Source organism: Chanodichthys erythropterus, chromosome 3 (assembly GCF_024489055.1).
Source record: "Chanodichthys erythropterus isolate Z2021 chromosome 3, ASM2448905v1, whole genome shotgun sequence".
In the NCBI taxonomy this organism is placed as follows: Eukaryota; Metazoa; Chordata; class Actinopteri; order Cypriniformes; family Xenocyprididae; genus Chanodichthys; species Chanodichthys erythropterus.
Window position 1 is genome coordinate 28,729,140 of NC_090223.1, and position 7,027 is coordinate 28,736,166.

Below are 7,027 nucleotides of genomic sequence, written 5' to 3' on the forward strand. Positions count from 1 at the left end.
GAAAAGGAAGTTTACTGTAATATGAAAGACAGATAACAGCATAGTGTCAGTAATCAAAGTGCTATTTGGATTCAGCTGCCAGCAAATTATGTAGAAATTCAGATATTAAGGTATAGACATAGGAAATGATGTCATTGTCATTCTAAGGAACATTGTCTGTGTCTCAATGTGCATACTATCCATCCTAAATAGTATGTGACACTAGTAATATTCAATACTATTTAGGGTGGATAGTATGCACATTGGGATGCAGGGATTGTTTGATCTATAGACCTTGTTCATACTTCCGTGTTTTTGGCATCTGGAATGATCCACACTGGGTAAATGTTTTTCCGGTTACAGTGATAGATAGCCTCGATCAGAACCAGCTCGGGAATCAAAGTCATTTTACGAATTAAATGTCATGAAAATGTTTGAACGTTCTTGGTGAATTATTGGTGAGACTACAGAGCTCTCATTAAGAGCTACATTTAATAAATAATTCAAAGTGATGGCGGTTAATCTGGTTATATTCTTTGTGTCTGTTTGGCGCGGCTGTGCATTATCGCGCTCTATGTGCTGTAAAGACAGTGCCTGCGTCTCAACGTGCATACTAGCCATCCTAAATAGTAGTCTATGTGACATTAGTAATATTTAGTACTATTAGGGTGGATAGTATGCACATTGAGATGTATAGAGTATTTTTAGCGACATGCTGGGGAAATGATTGGCAGCTCCCTTATCACGCAAGCCTGATCCTCTCATTCATAAAGCAGGACCACTCGCACCCTGGATATTTCTGGATATATATAAACACTTAAGTCATCTCTAACTCATATTTTCCTGTCGTAACCATCATAAAGTGTGCATTATGCACAGTATTATTGTGCTGTTGCAACATTAATGCAAAGACTGATAGGTGTGTACAGTGTGGTGTTGAAAATTAATATGTCTTACTAGTTTAATCATTTTAATCGATCAGGATATAAAATATGCTTGAATGTGGGATGTAATGCCATATGAGATTAATACATTCTATATATTTTTAAAACGTATTAAACTCACGTCAATATTGTGTATCTCATGACTATATCCCCCACTGAAGTATATATTGGGAGTTAATTTTTTTATGAATAAATTATATAAATAATGTGCATCGTACGTGATATGTTCGGGGGAATTACTGAATGAGTAGCTGCATAGCCTATACTGACTATATGGTTTTCATGATGGCTTTTTTTTAAAGACTTCCTTCCCCTTGCTGAGAAGGAGAGAGGAAGACATGGGTTGCATTGTCAGCAACACAAATTTGCTTTCTACAGATTTGTGTGTGTGTGTGTGTTCTGGTTATGGCTATGGTCATATATAAGTATATATATTTGGTTGTGTTGGTCAAGTCCCTCACCCCCAGTGTGCCATGCTCTTTTTAAATATCCAATGTGTAGTAGTTGTTTGAAGCTGCGTTAAATCAAAGCAAGCTTGCTTCTTCAATCAAACAAATCTCCAAGGATCTTATATGTAGTTCTTTTATGTCTAACCACAGCAGAGTCTAAACAACAAAGTAAACTCATGTGCTACAGGACTGTTTCATTAGATAAGCAGCATTTCAGACATGACCAGGTCAAAATATATAATTAAATAATGTATTATATGCATTGATTGATTTGATTAATTATATATTTGATTTTGTTTAATCACTTTACACAGAGATATGTAAAACTAGCTTTAAAAGGGCATCTCTTTAGAATTTCTTGTCAGACCTGATGTTTTTTTTGTTTTGTTTTTTTGTATAAGCTTGAGTGATAGAGCCAGCTGTCATGACTCGTGAGACTTGGGATATTTTAAAGTTTAAAAAGCTTTTAAGTTTGAGCTGATTGGTAAATTTGTATTTAGTTGATATATTTCATCATAATTAATAAATTAATCTGTGGATCAGGGTGGAAGAACACTTATTTTCTCAGAATGCTGTTGCCTTTCTGTAATTCAGTAAATTTCTTTTCATGTAATTCAAATTACAGCTTCCATTAAGGGATGGTCAATTAAATTCATGTTCCAACTCATCAACTGAAAGGAAGCCTGTTCTTCAGTTATGAATTTAAAATGTCTGAGAAACTCTCAAAAGCAGTTCATTTGTAAAAACACTCTTTCAATCGGTTTGCAGACAGATTGAAGTACACTTATAGCCACTACTATACTGGAATGTAAATGTAATTTGAGCAATTATATTTTTAAAAAAAGTATTTGTCACTCATTTGTCACAAAAAAAGATGACTTTAATAACTATTTTAACTGATCCTGCATCACATCATAGGAATCCAGAAATTGGTCATCAAAAAATAAGGCAAACTGAAATTATTTGTTCTTAGCAATATGAAAAGGAGAAAAATCCACGTGGTCTACAGAAGACTTTATCAGCCTCTTGCCGAAACAACATCAGCTGCTGTTTTTTTAACAAGTTAAGACATGTCTCCTGAGAGACAAACAAGATGAAGAACGCCACCCTTGCACACTTGAAAAAGCTTACAAAGAGAGTTTGTAGACAAACAGAGCAGTTCCTTAAATAAGGGAGTAAACAAAATGCCCTTCTCACTTTATAAACCAGGGGGTGGCAATGGATTAAGATGAGGCCTTGTGGTCTACCAAAGGAGCACATTACACAATCCAAGGAGGAAATGATAAAAAGCACTGCCATACATTCTGAGAATATATCTTCATACCGATATGCACTTAGAGTATGCCAACTTAGATCGCAGATTGGATACTTAATGTGTTTCACAAACAGTTCCCCTTTGAAGGAGAGAGACCGAACCTGCTTAACAACTTTTGAGCCTGGAGTTGAACAGCAGCAAAGCAAAAATGAGAGAAGCATCAATGTGTGATTCATTGTGTTGGAGCAGTTTAAATAGAAATCATCTTGGAATTTGCACAAGATGTATTTGGGGGGGAGGGGTGTCCTTCCAGTTGAAAATGGCTGTTAGTGCAGAACAATTGGAGGAGGCCGTTCCCATTTAGACACTGTTTAAACACGGAAACTCCTTGTTTTTCTCTAGCCTGACTTGCTTTGACCTTGCTGTGCTGTCTGGATCTCTCACAGGATGTTCATGGCGGGGGGGAAAATGGTTCTCTATGTAATGTGTTCACTCACCCTGCAGCACCCAGTCATTTTTAGAATTGGATTTAGGGCTGTCCTAACACTTCATTTTATCCCCTGCCATATTTTGTCAGTCCAAGGTCTTCAACATCCTCATTGTGTTTTGAATAGTCTTTCATAGCCTGTCAGGTGTGGAACATAAAAATACAAGAACAAAAAATGTACAAATATTAAAAGCTATTGTCTTCCACTCCTCTTCCTTGTTACATTTTTTGAGATTGTGCCAGAGACTGTGTACATGCAATAATAAAAGAATTGAGGAACCAAATAATTCACAATAGCTTTGTTTGATAAACAGACTAACTTGTTATTTGTTGAAAATGATCTGTGCAAGTGTGCATTCAAACATGCACCAGGTTTGATGTCAATAATCTCCAACTTCATTGCCTGCATAAATCGTGATATATATGCAGTGAGATGTGAAAGCAATGGCAGATGTGATTTCTCAGCATCTTTGGTCAGCTCATCATGCGGAGCTATTGTATACTTGGAAATTAGTGCTCCTTTCATATGGACTACTTTAATGATAGTTTTTAATCTATTTTTAAGCTATTTTTTGTTGTATGGAAAAGAACAGCCTGATCATTCTGTCTAACATCGCCTTTTGTGTTCCTTGAAAGAAGGAAAATATGGTGAGTAAATGACAGAATTTTAATTTTAAAGTTAACCAGTAAACCAAACTCAGATGTGTACACTGAAAATGCTTGCAAGTGAAGTATGATTCTTAACAAAACCTGCTGTGCTTTCAGATTTTAACCCAACCAAAGCAGTGGCCTCAAAGTCAGAAGGGTTATTTTGAGGTGCGCACAAAGCAAAGACCTGAGGCAGAACCGAGATTCCCTTCGGAATGTGCCGTGTACTCGGATAGCTGTACCAGATCTGTGGTGTTCCAATTTTCCTCCACACCCACACCCACCAGCCCAGTCACCTCAGGAATGCAGAAAGAGCACTCTCACTCTGAAGCCTACACAGTAAAACGTTTAAAACATAAGGAGATAGCTTGATCATGCACACTGTAAATGGATTAAGCATGCATATAAAATGATTCTTCTTATCTTTCTTCACAGGTTCCATTGAGCATAATGAAGCTGAATTACTAAGGTCAGAGAATGATGAGATCCAAAGACTGACCATGAATAACAATGTTACTCTCATCACAATACTTTTTATCCCCATTTCACCAATCAGCTTGACAGTTTCAATTGATGTGCCACCAACACAAAGCAAAACTCTGAAAAACCAAAAAAATCAAGTACGTATGCTCTGATTTTCTGGTCTCACATCACAGCGTAAGATGGCTCACTGTGCCTTCTCTTTGTAAACTGCAACAAGTTGCTGTTTATGTGGCCAGACAGCTGTTTGTCACATAACAAGACAGAAAAAAGGAAGGTAGGTATCTCAAACAGATTTTAAGGCTAAGAATAAAATGCAAAGGACTTTAAGAATGAATACAAAGTACATCTAAAGTAACCAAATTCATATAAGATTACCTGCTCAGGCAGGATCGGAGCACCATCTTCTCCACACCTTTGTTTCCTTGTCTTGTTCAAATTACATTAGATCCGTCTCTTGTTTTTCTTCGTCTTTAAATCTTTTTTCCTTTCTCAGAAACTCACTCCGCTTAATGTCTTAGACAGGCTTCGATCTTTTGCCGCCACCGCTTTGTCGTTCCACCTATAGCTCAAAGTTCTTGCTCTGACAGTTGTTGCTCAGGGCCAGTGTGTGTGTGTCTGTATGCTTGTATGTGGGTGGGTGTGTATACACGCTAGTGCTTTGTGCCAGTTTCAGCTTGCCTGCCTCCTCTGTCTGCATTCATTTCCTGTTCCAGCACACACATCACAGCTTCAGAAGGTTCAGACAGTTAGCAACAGGAAGAGAGAGAGAGAGAGATGAGGGTATGGTTCAACTGAGTCATTTGAAAGAAAAGCCTCCTAACTCATAATCAATTTGTATCCCACTAAAGCAATACTCTATTAACTCTGAAAGATGATGTTGCTTATCAAATAAGCTCAACAGTCTGATGTTCTGCAATGTTACTATGTGTTTCAAGTTGTGTTGTGCCTCATCAACAAATCAGGTCACCGGAAAGTTGGTGGGTGAAATCAATCAACAAAAGCAGTAGACAGGATCACATGACTGAGACTACAACTGACAGGATGTTCTAACTTTTAAATAGTTTCCTTACCTGCAAACAGAAAGTTCTGCGTTCATCTCTTCTGTTCATTATTGTTTTTTTTGGGGTTTTTGACATCTTTCAGGTCCCAGTGTGTATCAAAATGTATTTTTAAAGGTATTTTTATGCTACCCTGTACTAACTCACTTGTGGCGGTTTCATGCACTCCTCTTGTCAACTACTGAATGACAAACATCAGCTATTGCAAGAGTTCTCCATGCAGTTTCTATGAATAACACCCAGTGGTTGATTCACACCCATTTGGGCTCTGGTGGTTTCTTCCCTCCCTTCCAGTTTACACAACTTCTAATCACTTTTAGGCTGCATAAAACTGAACAACCACTAAATATAAATACTAAGAAATCTCACAGTGAACCAGGAACCAAGAGGAAGGTACTCGTTCTCAGATGTGTGAGCAGGTAAACATGCCCCACCCCTGAAGAAGAAAAAAAGTATGTTTTCTGGGTGGGGCATGTGAAGATTTACTGTTGCCTTTGGACTCTGTGCTTTCAGTGATGCCCCATTTTGGCATGCTCTTGGAATGTGTAGTGCTTTCTGGAACAAAAAGGGTGGAAATAGTTGTTCGGATATTTAAGTGAATCAGCTGTAGTTAGATCATAAAACAATATTCTAGTTACTCAACATTGTTTAGTGAACACATGGTCACATGTATCACATGGTGAATTTAGCATTGTTGGAAAATGAGTGTCAAATGCTACATCAACGGCTAGTTTATTTTAAATTTTCACAACTGTTACAAACATGTATACATGTTATAGTTTCCTTTGGATTTTTTATTTATTTTCTAAATATTTTGCTGCCTGTGTTTGCTAAATTCATTTTATAATTAATCATTTTCACTTAATAGATTAGCTTGTACATAATAATAAAATGTGCTGCTAGTGCCATTTATAACGTTTCAAATTTTTTCTAGCCTAAATAAGCAAAATGGTTCACAGGCAGAGAGTGTTTTTAACTTTTCTGATTTGGCTACAATAGTGTGGGCCGCTCCACTGACATGTTTTTTTGCACTTTACAGAGCTTAAGGCTGTCACTGTCACCCAGACAGGTGTGATTTAGTCACGTCTGTCAGGTAGTTGGATATTTTCTGTTCCCTGAAATTAACAACTCCAAGAAGTACATTTTTGGCAAACTGATTGTTGTGCAACCATAAACATTCCATAATGACTGAGTGCCAGTGTTTTTAGGCGCCTTTTAAGATCTCAGTGTTTTGGAATGGTGATGATGAATGATTCACATGGCGGGTTTCAGAGAGGACAAACTATTTCTGACTGTATGCGTTATGTTGTCATTTGTGTCATAACTGACTGTATAATTTGTGGGAAAGCAGTCATTTTAGTTCAGTTTATTTATTTTAAACTGATCAAATCATTTGAACTACACAAAATAATTCCTCTATCAAAATGTATTATAGTCGAATTAATATAAATGCATATTTTATTCACCATTTACAAAAGCTAGAAAAGCTCAAATCAATTGAACAGTGATTGATATTTTTGACACTGTCCCTGTCAGGGTCTAGAAACATTCACATGTCTGTCCATCTTTCTTTCTCCCTGCAGTCCTCCCTCTTCCTCATCCTCTGGAAGGAACCCCCCTCTTTCCTGTTCAGTAAGCCAGCCACATAAAGTTTCCTTTTCTCAAACGATCTCATTTCCTGTCGAGGATTCACATGTCCTTGCCCCAAATACACTCTGGAGTAA

At 37.2% G+C, this 7,027-nt stretch overlaps 1 protein-coding gene across 8 annotated transcripts in view; it reads right to left on the bottom strand.

Annotated features, from left to right (window-relative positions):
* Window positions 1-5,540, bottom strand: part of arhgap27l (Rho GTPase activating protein 27, like) — a 29,660-nt gene extending 24,120 nt beyond the window's left edge. For 2 of the 8 annotated variants that reach the window (XM_067381662.1, XM_067381654.1), the window contains exons 1-5: window positions 5,316-5,540; window positions 4,621-4,972; window positions 4,387-4,485; window positions 3,865-4,094; window positions 3,125-3,252 (exon numbers count right to left, since the gene is read on the bottom strand). The gene's annotated coding sequence lies outside the window, so the exon portion shown is untranslated. The remainder of the gene's footprint in view (window positions 1-3,124; window positions 3,253-3,864; window positions 4,095-4,386; window positions 4,486-4,620; window positions 4,973-5,315) is intronic. The other 6 variants (XM_067381657.1, XM_067381658.1, XM_067381656.1 and 3 more) reach the window with 6 other exon arrangements.
* Window positions 5,541-7,027: the final 1,487 nt, after the last annotated feature.